Here is a 15,329-nt window from a genome sequence, read left to right on the forward strand (position 1 = left end):
TCAACATTCTTAGTGTGGTGTGTTGACCAAGGAGAGTGTGTTTCTTAAGGTGTTCAAGGTCATTCTCTTGGTTGTTGTGTAAGTGATCAAGGTGTGGTTGCTTAGTGGATTTCCTCAGGGTTTCTGAGAAGGCTGGATGTAGCTCTGGGTTTGGAGTGAACCAGTATAAACAATTGTGTACAATCTCTCTATCTCTAACTCTTTAAATTCAGTTTATTTGTTGTTTGCTGGTATAAACAACCGATTGTTTCTGCGAAACAACCGATTGTTTTTGCGAAACAACCGATTGTTTTTCTGGTACTGCAGCTTTTGCTTATTGTTTTGGCGAACTGAATTTCTGAATCAATTGTTTCCTGAGATAAATTCATTCTTGTTTTAAAAGTTTACGAAAATCCTCTTTAAACAATTCACCCCCCTCTAGTTTAAAGCCATCTATTCTAACAAACACCATCTATGCTTAGGTTGTTCACGGTGACGGCACCGTATACACGGCATCTGCGGATGGTAGCATCAAGGTTTGGAGAAGGGACTGCAAGGCAAAACGACACGCATTGTTGAGCACTATTGTGGGGTAGAAGTCGACGGTGAATGCGCTTGCGTTGGACGATGATGGCGCAAGGTTGTTTTCCGACAGTTGCGACGACGCGATATTGCTGTGGGAGTGGGGGTGTGAGGAAAACGGCACGGTGAAGATGGAGACGTTGAGGGGTCATAGTGGGGCCATACTGTGTCTGATCCACATGGCGGGTTTGTTGGTCAGTACAGCGGCAGCGCGACAACAACAATGACGGCGGCAGCAGCGGCGAGGACAGCAGAAGCGACAACAGGGACACAGTAAACACCCAAACACCAACGAGGCAATGAAATAGTGAACTTCTGATGGAGATGTGCCTTCATAGTTTTTGGATTTTGTTGGTGAATGGCGGAAGCATCATGGATTGAAGATGAAGCAAGGTCCTCCTAAGAGTGGTGGTGACCTTGAAGGTGCATGAGAGGTAGGGATTGAGAGTGGTGAGGCCTACTCTACTTGAAAAGGGGAAGTTTGTGAAGATTAAAAGCCTAACCTAGGAGGTTTTGGGCAAGAACTGAAATTGGCACAATTTGACAGCAATTCACTAAGTATATTAATCTTACAAAATGAGAGCCAAACACCTCAATTTATAGTGTTTAGAGGGCTGGAAATTCAAAAGAAAGTGGAAGGAAATTCAAATGAATTCCCTCCCAAAAGTGGAGCCTAAATGAGTACATGGGGAGGGGTGTGTCTAGTTTGTATGCTCACCCCCTCCATGGGCTTTCTAGACCGGCCTTGGTAAATTTAGAGGTTTTTAGAAGCTCTAAGTTTACCTAGGTTGGTGTTTTAGGTGCCAAAATTAATTCTAAGAAAAATTACAAATAAAGTTCCTATGCTAATTTTGACAAGAAATTAAAGTCTACTCTACACTAGAGTTTATGGCATTTGAACATGTAAAAGAACGCCTTCTTGGCTCCTCTTGGCCATAACTCTAGGGTTGGCCCAAATCTACCCTTTGGTGGGCTTGCATGTGGGCTTGTGCTTAGGCCTCTTCCATCATCCCCTCCCTCTTTAAAAGGATTTGTCCTCAAATCCAATGCTTCTTCTTCTTCAATGTTAGGGGGATGAATGTGGTTGGATGGTGTCCATCATCTCCTCCTTCTTGAGAAGATCTATCCTCAGATCTACAGGGTCGATCTCGAATAGCAGCCTTTTTATTGCTTTGACAACTATGCTCGTCCTCCTTGATCAAATGTCAATCTACAATAAACATCAAACAAACATAAGATAAATTTATTTCTTAAAAGAAAATTAAAACAAAAGAAAACTAAACAAAAATAAGGCCCTTTATCTTTAAATTTCTTTTGAAAGAAAAACATAAGGCCCCTTTCAAAAATATTTTTGTTCACTTTGTGTTGTTTATTGCCCAAGCTAGGAAACAACATCACAAAGTTTGGTTTTTGAGATTTTTGTAAAGAAGAATGAGCATTATATAATTGAAAAGAAGAGTTCAAAGTATTGCAATCCCCCTTTAAGGATTTTTTCTCAGCCATGCTTTGAGGGAGTGTCACAAAAGACTCTTCTTCTTTGTGGGTTTCCTCTTCTTCTTCCTTTTCAATCAAACATTCTTCTATATTTTTTTGGAGGAAATATTTATATCTATATCTGGTTCAGCTCCAAACATAGATTTTTCTTCAAGCACATCCTCACAATATTTTTCTAGAGAAGATAAAATGTTATTGATGTCTAATTCAACTTCAGAAAAAGAGTTTTTTGTACTTTCCTTTTCTATCATCTCTTTTTCTCTCTTTTCTTTCTCTTCTCTAGCTTTCCTTTCGTCTTCCTCTCTTTCTCTTTTTTTCTTCTTTTCATCCCTCTTTTGTTTCATTTGTACTTGATCTCTTACCACTTGTGAATGTGGTAAAGGATTGAGTATAAACTTCTTTTCATTATGGGTGAGGGTAATCTCGTTGGTTAGACCATTGTGCATAGTTTTCTTGTCAAATTGCCAAGGTCTACCCAATAAGATGTGACAAGCTTCCATAGGTACTACATCACATAAAACGTTATCTTTGTAATTACCCACAGAAAACTCGACTTTCACTTGCTTGTCTACAATTAGTTCCCCATCTTCATTGATCCATTGAAGTTTGTAAGGTTTTGGATGAGGGACTACTTGTAGTTGTAGCTTTTCAACCATCCTAGTGCTACAACAATTTCAGAAAGAACCACTATCCACAATGAGAGAACATATGTTTTCAAAAACTTTGCATCTTGTATGAAAGATCTTCTCCCTTTGTGTTTCTTAGTTCACACTAGTTTGGTTGTTGAGGGTCCTCCTAATTATCATTAATTCGCCCTCATAAGGATATACTCTCTCATTTTTCTCCTCCTCTTCTTTCCCACTAGGTGCATCATCAAAACTACTATACTCATCTACCCCCCTTAAAAACAAAGTTCTTTGATTTGGGCATTGAGCTTGCACATGGCCTCTTCCAAAACATTTAAAACACTTAACATCCCTAGTGCGAATGGGTGGAGTGAGCATATCTTTACCTACACTTTTGGGAGTCTCTTTTGGTTTTTCTTTAGGTGTACTCTCCTCCCTTTTAAATTCTCTTCTTGGATAGGAGTTGAAGTATGAACCTTCCTTATGACTTGAAGTTTTCCTTAAATTTTGTTGTTCAACCTTGATACATAGTTGAACCAAATCATTCAAGTCTTGGTAAGGTAGAAATTCAACTCTATCTCTAATCTTAAGATTAAACCCACTTAGAAATCTAGCTATGGTGGTGGATTCGTTTTCCCTAATGGAGGCTATCATCATATATAGTTCCATTTTTTGCCTATACTCCTCTACACTCATGGTTCTTTGTTGGAGTCTTTGGAGCTTGTCCATTAACTCCCTATTATAGTATGTGGGAGTATGGCGACGTCTTAAGGCTCCCCTAAGATCATTTCAATATTCTATGGGAGGATCCTTAAGAAAGACGTCTCTCTCTCTCAAGGGTCGTCCACCAATACATAGCATTGCCTTGAAAACTTAGAGTGGTTAAGGATACTTTGTTTTCTTTGCTCACATGATGACAAGCAAACAATTGTTCTGCCTTCATTTCCCAATCTAGATATGCTTCTACATTCTCTTTACCATGGAAATGAGGTAGATCTATCCTAACCTCCCTAGGGCTTTCTTTCTTTTCTCTTCTAACTATTCTTGGGGGTGATTGATAATATTCATTGATCCTAAGGCTTTGTTCCCCATATGATTCATTACCCCTAGAGCTATATGGATGTGAACTCTTTTTGGTTTTAGTGTATTCATCTTTAACCATTTTCAAATCATCTTGTATTTGAACAGATTGAGCTTCATGATGCAATTGTCTAAATGAAAGTGCTTGAACATTTTGAGCAACTTTTTCTAAAAGGTTTTTATGAATTGTCATATCACTTTCACTAGAATTGCGAGATGGAGAAGACATGGTTAAAGACTTGTGTCCTAATTATTTTACCTCAATAAAGATAAAGATAATAGTGGAGGTAGCTTTCCAGGAAAGAGAGGTGAGTCACTAGGACTTCTTAAGTACCAAGTCTTTCCTTGCCAAAAACCATCCCTCAAAACTTGTCTCACACCTTTTTCTAAGTAAACTAAGTGAGTCACAAGTAGAATGAAAACACAATTTTATGCAAAGAAAACAATGCAAAGCAATTAACAATACAAAACAAGTAATTAAAGCAAAACAATTACTAAGCATAAATTAAAGATTGCTAACTAAAAGCTTTAAACTAGACGATTCCTAAGGTGAGGCTTCTAGACACTTGGAGCCATTGAAGACACACTCACCGTCTACACGTAATTATTCCACTAATTAATCAAAGTTGAATGTAATTACAACTCAAAGGAAATACAAAGAAATTGAATTACACAAAATAAAATTCAGATTTCCTAAACTATGCATTCCTTGGCTTGTGGTTGATCTTCCTTGATGTGTTCTACAATGTGTATGTGTTTGAATTTATATTTGTTGTAGCTCCTTGCCTTAACCTCTTATGATTAGCCAATTAAAATCTTCAAAACAGTACCTACTAAGTAGGGATGAACTCACCACAAGGTTAATTCCACTTAACAAGCACCAATTTGAATTTTGTTCACCAACAATTTAGAGGTCAAGAAATGAAAGCAAAGAACAATTCAAATTTAAAAATAGGACAACAGAAAATGTATTGATTTGTATGACACAACTAGAAGGAATATTGAATAAATTTGACAAGCAATCAAATAGGCACTCAACAAAAGGTGGCACGCAAATTGAACCTAGAGAATGGCACTAGAATTGATTAAAAAAACCAAAACAGTACTACTGGAAATTTTTAGGTACAAAAAGTGTGACTTATAAAATTTATGCTGAGCTGGCTATTTGAAATCTAATTCTGAAATTTGAACCACAAATAATTCAAGGTCTTAGCAAACTTTTGGCGCTAGAATCACACCAAAATTATGCACCAAATAATTGTGATAAAATTTTCAAAATTCTTGTCAAATTACCGTTTCTATTGGCGCCAGGATGTACACTTTTTTTGTTTGATTTATCATTTTTTTTCTGTTTTGTCTTTTGATCTGATTCTTTTTTCTTGATTTTCTAATACATCAATCTGTATAGATCCAGCTTTTCATAATTTTTCTTCAATGTATTTTAATTTCATAATAAAAAACAGCCAGCACAGAATTGAAAAACAAAGTAATCCTAATTCTGGAATTAAAAACAGATTGAAGAAACTTCAAAAACACAATGGAGTGGATGTATATGAATTTTATGGATCTAACACACAAATATGAACTCAAAACTAAAAAGAAAAATGCACCAAAGGATCAAACAAACTCATAATAAAATTGGACTCAAATTAAATCAAGAAACCAAATTTATCAAAAATAGCACTACATGGAATTGATGACAATTTAGGAGAAACATGACTTAGACAAAACACAATTGGATTCAAAAATTAAAATGACTCAAGACACACAATATGAACAGATTAGAATTGCAAATAAGACTCAAAATAAACTAAAAATAGAACAACAACACAATTCTATATGGATTCCTACACAAATTTGAAAATTAGAAGCTAAAGAACAACTTGAACACAATGCACCGATTGGATTTCTCCAAACAACACCTAAATCAAATTAAAATGTAAAAAACAACAAGACAATATGGAGAACTTGAAGAAAAACACGGAAACAAGATGAGCACAAAAATTAAAATGAAATAAGGCACTTAGCTCTTGAAGACCATGGCTCTAGATACCAAATGATGGAGATGTGCCTCCATAGTTTTTGGATTTTGTTGGTGAATGGCGGAAGCATCATGGATTGAAGATGAAGCAAGGTCCTCCTAAGAGTGGTGGTGACCTTGAAGGTGCATGAGAGGTAGGGATTGAGAGTGGTGAGGCCAACTCTACTTGGAAAGGGGAAGTTTGTGAAGATTAAAAGCCTAACCTAGGAGGTTTTGAGCAAGAACTGAAATTGGCAAAATTTGGCAGCAATTCACTAAGTATATTAATCTTACAAAATGAGAGCCAAGCACCTCAATTTATAGTGTTTAGAGGGCTGGAAATTCAAAAGAAAGTGGAGGGAAATTCAAATGAATTCCCTCCCAAAAGTGGAGCCTAAATGAGCACATGGGGAGGGGTGTGTCTAGTTTGTATGCTCACCCCCTCCATGGGCTTTCTAGACCGACCTTGGTAAATTTAGAGGTTTTTAGAAACTCCAAGTTTACCTAGGTTGGTGTTTCATGTGGCAAAATTAATTCTAAGAAAAATTACAAATAAAGTTCCTATGCTAATTTTGACAAGAAATTAAAGTCTACTCTACACTAGAGTTTATGGCATTTGAACATGTAAAAGAACGTCTTCTTGGATCCTCTTGGCCATAATTCTAGGGTTGGCCCAAATCTATCCTTTGGTGGGCTTGTGCTTGGGCCTCTTCCATCAACTTCGAGTAATGGCAGAAAAGAAACACAAGAGAAACGAAAAAAACACAAAAACCAATAGTGAAGAAGAAGTATAGAGGTCGAAATGAACTTATCAATGCCAAGAAGAAGACAAATGGAGGCTCGAGGAAGACAAGAGGAAGCACCATAGCAGAAAAGTTGGAGAACGAAAGCGCTAGAGAAGGAAGTATGAAAGCGTAAGTGGCACGCTTTGTCTTAGGATAAAAAAAAAATTTAAGAATGTGGCTAAGAGGTAAAATTACATTCTTAAACAAAACGCTTTGTTTTAAGAATGATTGTTTTAAGAAAGCGGCTATAACAAATAGCTACATTCTTAAATGAAATTAATTTAAAAAAATTTATCATGTTTTGAATGACTGCTGTAACCCTTAAAAACACATTAAATAAATAGTTTTTATTTTTATCTTTGTACTAGTAGATTAATGTTAAATAAGCCTTGAAAAGTAAAACCATCAACAAAAGGCATGCATTATCATACAATGACCTGTCTCAAATTGATAGATTAAAAACATACTTTAAGTCCACTTTTACCCAATCTAAAAATAATAATTTTTAAAAGATTTTTCATAAAAAGTTAAATTAAATATTAATAGCAATCTTATTATCTTTAAATTTAATTTATTTTCATTGTCTATTGTAATATTAAAAAAAATTAAAATCTTACGTTTTTTTTATAAGATTAAATTAAACTTAAATAATACTAAGAAAAAAATTAAACTTAAATAATACTAAGAAAATGATAAACTTAAAGAGACGGATAAAAGAAAAGTTAACAAGAAAAAAAGAGCCTCATAATTTTCAAACTCCTCCACTCCACTGTACTATATTCATACTTTTCTATTTATTTATTTTCTACGAAGTAGACGTTTTCATAGTAAAAAACATAACCATGTCTTGCTAGTTTACAGAAAAATGTATACAACTTTTTCTTCAACGCATTTATTCTTAATCCAGTCCCATGCTTTCCATTTGGCTGCCATTTTAAAAGTATAACATCTTTTATCTTTGAATAATCAAAGTTACAAAAATTAGTATTCAGATAATCAACATGTTATTAAGATAGTGATTGGGGAGTTATTAAGTAAGTAGTAATATATCAAATCTCACATTTTGCTTATAAAAAAATAAAAGCTGAGATTATTTTTTCTGGGATTTGATTGTAAAATTTCTTCTTAAACATCTTTAAGAAAAAAAGAGAGTTTATATAGAGTTTATGCATAACTTTTTTATATAGAGTTTATAAGTAGTTTATATAGAGTTTATGCATAATTTTTTTTATTTATTTTCTTTTTCTTTGAAAATATATATGAAGAAGTTGATCCAAATAAATTCCTCACAGGTCTTCCTAGTACAAACAATACTAAAAAATTCAACCATCAACATAAGGAAAAATAAAAAAATGAACAAGTAAAAGCCTTCCATACATGACTACAAACTACTATAAAAAGACACATTGAAGTGCAATTAAGCACACATTGTTTCCAAACTAGAAAACTAAAGATCATTAGAACTAAAAGAAGAAAGAATGGGAGAATCCTATGTTGTTGCCAAGAATAACTTGTTTACAACTTGTCCCAAAAAAAGTGAGGATGGTGCCTCTCTATCTGCAATGCTGTGTAGTGTACCCTCCAGTCCTGAATGCTGCTATTGAGCTCAACTTGTTTGAGATCATAGCCAAGGCAACAACACCACATGGTTCATTCATGTCATCCCATGAAATTGCTTCTAAGCTCCCAAACCAACACCCTGATTTGCCTAATAGGCTTGATCGCTTGTTGCGTTTGCTTGCTAGTTATTCTCTTCTTACTAGTTCCACTCGCACCACACAGCATGGTGCCACTGAGATAGTTTATGGACTCTCACAAGTTGGAAAATACTTTGTCCCTGATGCAACTACTGGCAACTTTGCTTCATTTGCAACCTTTCTTTCTTGTTCAGCACTCTCACCAGTTTGGTAAATGATTTTAACTGTCATGCATGTGTCATTCTTATCATTACTATATTGATGATATGAATGAACTGGTATGAAGTTACTTCAGTTAAGTTTGAGCTTTTCATTTATAACTATGATAAAGTCTTGTTACTTCAAATGAGATTGTGTTTTGTTGAGAAAAAGGGTATGCTGCAATGTTTTTAACTCTTTTCAGGTTGAATTTAAAGGAAGCAGTGATGGATGTAGACGTAGACTTGTTTAAGAAACTTCATGGAGTAACAACGTACCAGTACATGGAAAACGATCCAAAAATGAACCAAATTTTTAATAAGTCTATGGCAGACTTGTGTGCAATAGATATGAATAAAATACTTGAAACATACACTGGTTTTGAGGAATATCAACATTAGTTGATATAGAAGGTGGCAGTGGACAAAATCTTAAAATGATAAGAGGTGGCAGTGGACAAAATCTCAAAATTTATTTGGATCGTATATTCAAATAAATTTTGAGATTTTGTCCACTGTCACCTTTTATCATTTTAAGATTTTGTCTACTGCTACTTGCTACCTCCTATAAGGTTGGTATTCTCTCAAAAAGTATATATATATATATATATATATAATTAATATATTAAAAACAATTTTTATCAACATATAATCTATTGTGATTTAAGATTATCGATTGTCTACAAACCAAATGAAATTCATTCTTAGTTTAACTAGAGATATTAATTCTGAATTTATCATCTTACATTATTAAAAAATTATTAAATAAAAATTAATTTTAGAGACTAAAAATAATTAGTGGTTATATTGACTAAATTAGATATTATTTTAAAGATTAAAAAGTATTGGTTTCTAAATTAGTTTCTATTATGGATAAATAGTTTCTAAATTAATAAGATTTATAATTTAGAAACTATTTATCAATAATAGAAACTAATTTAGAAATCAATAATTTTTGTAGTCTCTAAAATAGTATCTAATTAGTCAATATAACTACTAATTATTTTTACTCTCTAAAATTAGTTTTTATTTAATGATTTTTTTTAGTGATATTTGATTCCATGCTCATAAAAGTTATAAAGTTTGTTTTTAAATCAAGTTTTGCTAACGATTATCTTAAGGATGGATGAATATGTAAGAAATTATATAAATTAATTTCTATAAAGTGACTCACATGATTTAGAGTTTGGGTTTTGAATCCGAATATAATTTAATAATAATAATAATAGAATTAAAGGGTATGATGGTTAACGTGAGAATAAATATATGATGATACCTAATGAAAAACCTACATCTAATGGAAATTGGGAATTAAGGTCAATAGGGTTCTGTCTCTGCAAATAATAGTTGTCTCACTGTTAACCATCATGAAAGTGTGTGACAATAACGAAATTGCTAAGAGATAGATTGGGACAAAGGAGATAAAGTAATTGATCAAGTAGGATTACTCATGGATCAAAGGTAAGTGCCCGCCTATTCCTTCTTGATTGTATGGATATATGTGAGAATTATGATATGATAAGATCTATATGCCAACATGTATGTATGCATTCATAATCATGTTTTAATTTACATGTGGTATTAGAGCCTCGTTGCTCATTTTTGTGATTCTCCATTAACGGTGAAGGTGGCTTAGGGCATGGCGGCATTGGGGTTGAAGTCTAGTGTGGCGCGGTGGTGTTCTCCCAGAACGGCCTGGTTGCATGATTGTCTTCCAAAAGAATGGTTCTAGGTTTGCAATACGGTGAATGATGGTGCGTTTGGCTCATGCATGTATGAATTAATTCGCCGCACCTTATGTCATTAGTTTTTTTTTTGGTGTGTGGAAGTATCAGCCTTAGCGTGGATGATGCAAGGGAAGGAAGGGTCCAGGTCCTCACGGAATTGGAATGTGACCAAATGTTGGATTCAAAATATTATAATATAATATAATTAAATTCATGTATGAATTATCTGCACACCTTACGTTATTAATTCCTTCAACTTTACGTTATCAATTTTATTAATTTTTTTTAAAGTTTAATTAAAGTCTTTTCCAAATTTTATTATATTATAATATAAAATAATAAAATGCATGCATGAAAAGAATTTAATTAATGAAACGCATGAATTCATTCCTCCATATCAAATTTTAATTAAAGTTTTATTATGTTATAATGTAATTTAATTTGTATTATATTAAAGTTTAATTAATTGATTGAAAGTGAGGAATGGAAAATTAATTTTTCCGCTTTATGCATTCAATTTTAAATTGAAATTTTGGAATTATTTGTATGATAGATTTGTAATCACTAAAGTGATCAAATCTTTATGTTTTATTTAATTTCAAATTATGAATTAATTTTATTTCAATTAATGATATAATTTATGGAATTATTTGTATGATAGATTTGTTAATCACCAAAGTGATCAAATCTTTAAGAGTTTTATTTAATTCCACATTACTGATAAATTTTATTTCAATTACCTATAGAATGGATGCTAAATTATTTAAATATGGGTAAATGAAAATTCATTATTATAAGAAATTTTTGGATCACCCAAATGTTAATTAGTTGTCCTTATAATTAATGGATATGACTGTTGGTAGTGAGTATGTGTTATTAGTTTTGCTTGTATATCCAAAGATAACAAGTGTTTCTAGTTAATGCATATATCTTGCCAAATAAAGTTAATACTATTAGCATCATTATGTTTTGTGTATTAATGAATTTCCCAAAGGCGAACATTAGTATACATAGAATGTTTTCTGAATCTGTATTGTATGTTTAGTTTATGGCAAAAAGTATTAATGTTAAGCATGTGTGATTGCAGTATTTGTTCCTCTAGCCTTACATTGGCAAGTTACGTCAGTTCTAGTCTTTAATGGTCTAAATTTTCCATACTGGAGTGAAAAAGTCCAATTTCACTTAGGTGTATTGGATCTTGATTTGGCCATTCGAATCGAGAAACTTGTTGTTATTACTGATGATAGTAGAAATGAGGAGAAGGCTCATTATAGGGCTTGGGAAAAGTCAAATAGACTTAGCATGATCTTTATGCGAATGAGCATAGCAAACAATATTAAGTCTGCTCTTCCCAAAACCGAGAATGCAAAAGAATTTATGAAATTTGTGGAAGAGCGTTCCCAAAAAGATGATAAGTCTCTTGTTGAGACATTAATGAGTACATCAACCACCATGAATTCTTATTATGTATGTTTTGAATCAAACTTAACTGAAGTTCCACATAATTCTTGGTGGATTGATTCTGGATGCACAACTCATGTTTCTAACACGATACAAGGATTCCTTTCAACCCGAACCATAAAGCCAAATGAAAAGTTTATCTGCATGGGGAATGGAGAGAAAGTTCCAATAGTCGAGACTTATCGTTTAATCCTCGACACTAGATTTTATTTAGACTTGATGGATACTTTTTATGTACCTAGTATATCTAGGAATTTAGTTTCATTGTTTAAACTTGGTGTTGTCAGATACTTTTTTAAATTTGGGAATGGATGTTTCAGTTTATATCAACGTACCTATTTGATTGGACCTGGTACTCTTTATATGATGGGTTATATAGATTGAATCTTGATAATTTATATGATGAAACTCTTATGACCTCACATCATAATGTTGGCACTAAACGTAGTTTAGTGAATGAATGTTTTGCTTTCTTGTGGCACAAACGTTTGGGACATATTTCCAAAGAAAGAATGGAGAGATTGGTAAAGAATGAAATACTTCCAAGTTTGGATTTTACTAATCTGAATGTATGTGTGAAAGGCAAACAAACAAAACACACAAAGAAGGGAGCCACAAGAAGTACTCAGCTTCTTGAAATTATACACACTGATATATGTGGACCTTTTGATGCAAGTTCTTTCAATAAAGAAAGGTATTTTATCACCTTTATTGATGATTTTTCACGTTATGGTTATGTCTATTTACTGCATGAAAAATCGCAAGCAGTGAATGCCTTGGAAGTTTATATAAATGAAGTGGAAAGGTAATTAGACGGAAAGGTGAAAATTGTCAGGTCAGATAGAGGTGGTGAATATTATGGAAAGTATGATGAAAGTGGATAACACCCTGGTCCGTTTGCTAAGTTCCTTGAGAGACGTGGTATTTATGCTCAATAGACAATGTCAGGTACACCATAACAAAATGGTGTTTCAGAAAGGCGTAATCGAACCTTAATGGATATAGTTAGGAGCATGTTAAGTAAGTCAATTGTACCTGTTTCATTGTGGATGTATGCTTTAAAAACTGCCATGTATCTGTTGAACAGGGTTCCTAGTAAGGCAGTTCAAAAGAAACCTTTTGAATCGTGGACAGGAAGGAAACCCAGTTTGAGACACCTACATGTTTGGGGATGTCAGGCAGAAGTTAGAATATACAATCCGCAAGAAAAGAAATTGGATGCAAGAACAATCACTGTATATTTCATTGGTTATCCAGCAAAGTCAAAAGGGTATATGTTTTATTGTCCTACCCATAGCACAAGAACTGTTGAATCTGGAAATGCACGGTTCATTGAAAATGGTGAAACTAGTGGGAGTGATACTTCACGAAATGTGGAGATTAAGGAAGTCAGAGTACAAGTTCCTTTGACTAGTACTTCAACTTCAAGGATTATTGTTCCTAATGTAGTTGAACCACTCAACGATGATGAAGAACAACAAATTAATGATCACAAGGTTAACAATGAACCTATAGTAGAACAACCACAATAAATAGAATTAAGAAGATCTCAAAGAGAAAGAAGGTTAGCTATTTTGAATGATTATGTGGTTTATCTACAAGAGTCAGAAAATGACTTAAGTATTAATAATGATCCAGTTTCATTTTCAGACGCCATCAATGATGATAATTCTGATAAGTGGTTAGATGCCATGAAAGATGAGCTTAAATTAATGGCAGAGAATGAAGTATGAGACCTTATAGAATTTCCAGAAGGATGCAAGAGAGTCGGGTGTAAATGGATCTTTAAGACTAAACGTGACTCTCATGGCAATATCGAACGTTACAAGGCCCGACTTGTTTCCAAAGGTTTTACTCAAAAGGATGGCATTGATTATAAGGAAACATTTTCACCTGTTTCTAAGAAAGATTCCTTTAGAATTATCATGGCGTTAGTAACTCATTATGATCTTGAGTTGCGTCAGATGGATGTCAAAACTTCCTTTTTGAATAGGGATTTAGAAGAGGATGTTTATACGGACCAACCAGTGGGGTTCATTGATGAAGGAAAGGAACACATGGTGTGTAAACTTAAGAAATCAATATATAGGCTTAAACAGGCTTCTAGGCAATGGTATCTTAAGTTCAATGATACTATTGTGTCCTTTGGATTTAAGGAAAACATCGTTGATCGGTGTATATATCTGAAGGTCAGTGGGAGCAAGTTTATATTCCTGATTCTGTATGTTGATGAGATCTTGCTTGCAACTAATGATCTTGGTCTATTAAGTGAGACTAAGAAGTTTCTCTCTAGTAACTTTGAGATGAAAGATATGGGTGAGGCATACTATGTGATAGGAATAGAAATATTTCGTGATAGATCACAAGGACTGTTAGGTTTGTCTCAGAAAGCATATATTAATAAAGTTTTAGAGAGATTCAGAATGGATAAATGTTCAACATCTCTCGTTCCAATACAGAAAGAAGACAAATTTAGTCTCATGCAATGTCCAAAGAATGATTTGGAACAGAAACAGATGTAGAATATACCTTATGCATCTATTGTTGGGAGTTTAATGTATGCTCAAACTTGTATACGACCAGATATTAGTTTTGCAGTTGGTATGCTTGGTGGATACCAGAGTAATCCAAGATTGGATCATTGGAAAGCTGCAAAGAAAGTTTTAAGATACCTACAAGGAACGAAGGATCACATGCTTACTTATAAAAGATTTGATCATCTTGAGGTGATTGGATATACAAATTCAGATTTTGTTTGTTGTGTGGATACACGAAAGTCTACATTTGGTTATGTGTATCTTTTAGCCGGAGGAGAGATTTCATGGAAAAGTGCGAAGCAGACCGTCATTGTTGCATCCACCATGGAAGTTGAATTTGTGGCATGCTTTAAGGCCATAGTTCAGGCTAATTGGTTGCGGAATTTTGTTTCAGGACTTGGAATTGTTGACAGTATTGCCAAGCCGTTGAGAATTTATTGTGATAACTCCGCAGCTGTCTTCTTTTCTTAAAAACGACAAGTATTCCAAATGTGCTAAACATATGGAATTGAAATACTTTGTCGTTAAAGAAGAAGTTCAGAAATATAGAGTGTCAATAGAACATATTAGCACTGATCTTATGATTGCTGACCCTTTAACAAAAGGGTTACCGTCCAAAACATTTACTGGTCATGTTGTAAATATGGGCATTATGTCTACTAGTGAATGATGAATGTTGTTGTTAATGCTTATTTGACACTCTGAGCTCATTGATAAATAAAGTTTCTGAAATTTATGTTTTCTACTTTATGTATATGCATGTAAATTATGTTGTGGAAAACAAATTATGTTGTTATTGATGAAAAATGACATTATGTTTGAACCTCTTATGGATTTCTCATTATAAAGTCATATAAAGGAGAAAGAATGATATAGTAATACATGGAAGGAAATGTGTTGATTGAAATGACATGTAAGCGCCATGACTCTTATTATTTCTGTATCCTTGATTTTGATTAATGATAGAACCAATTTATGTATGGCCTTTTAAATGCGCATTTATGTAATTATTAAATCATGAAAGTATTATAACTCATATGAGTCAAGTGGTAGAATGTAAGAAATTATGTAAATTAATTTCGATAAAGTGACTCACATGACTTAGAGTTTGAGTTTTGGACCCGAATATGATTTAATAATAATA

This window comes from Phaseolus vulgaris, chromosome 7 (genome assembly GCF_000499845.2).
Source record: "Phaseolus vulgaris cultivar G19833 chromosome 7, P. vulgaris v2.0, whole genome shotgun sequence".
Taxonomy (NCBI): Eukaryota; Viridiplantae; Streptophyta; class Magnoliopsida; order Fabales; family Fabaceae; genus Phaseolus; species Phaseolus vulgaris.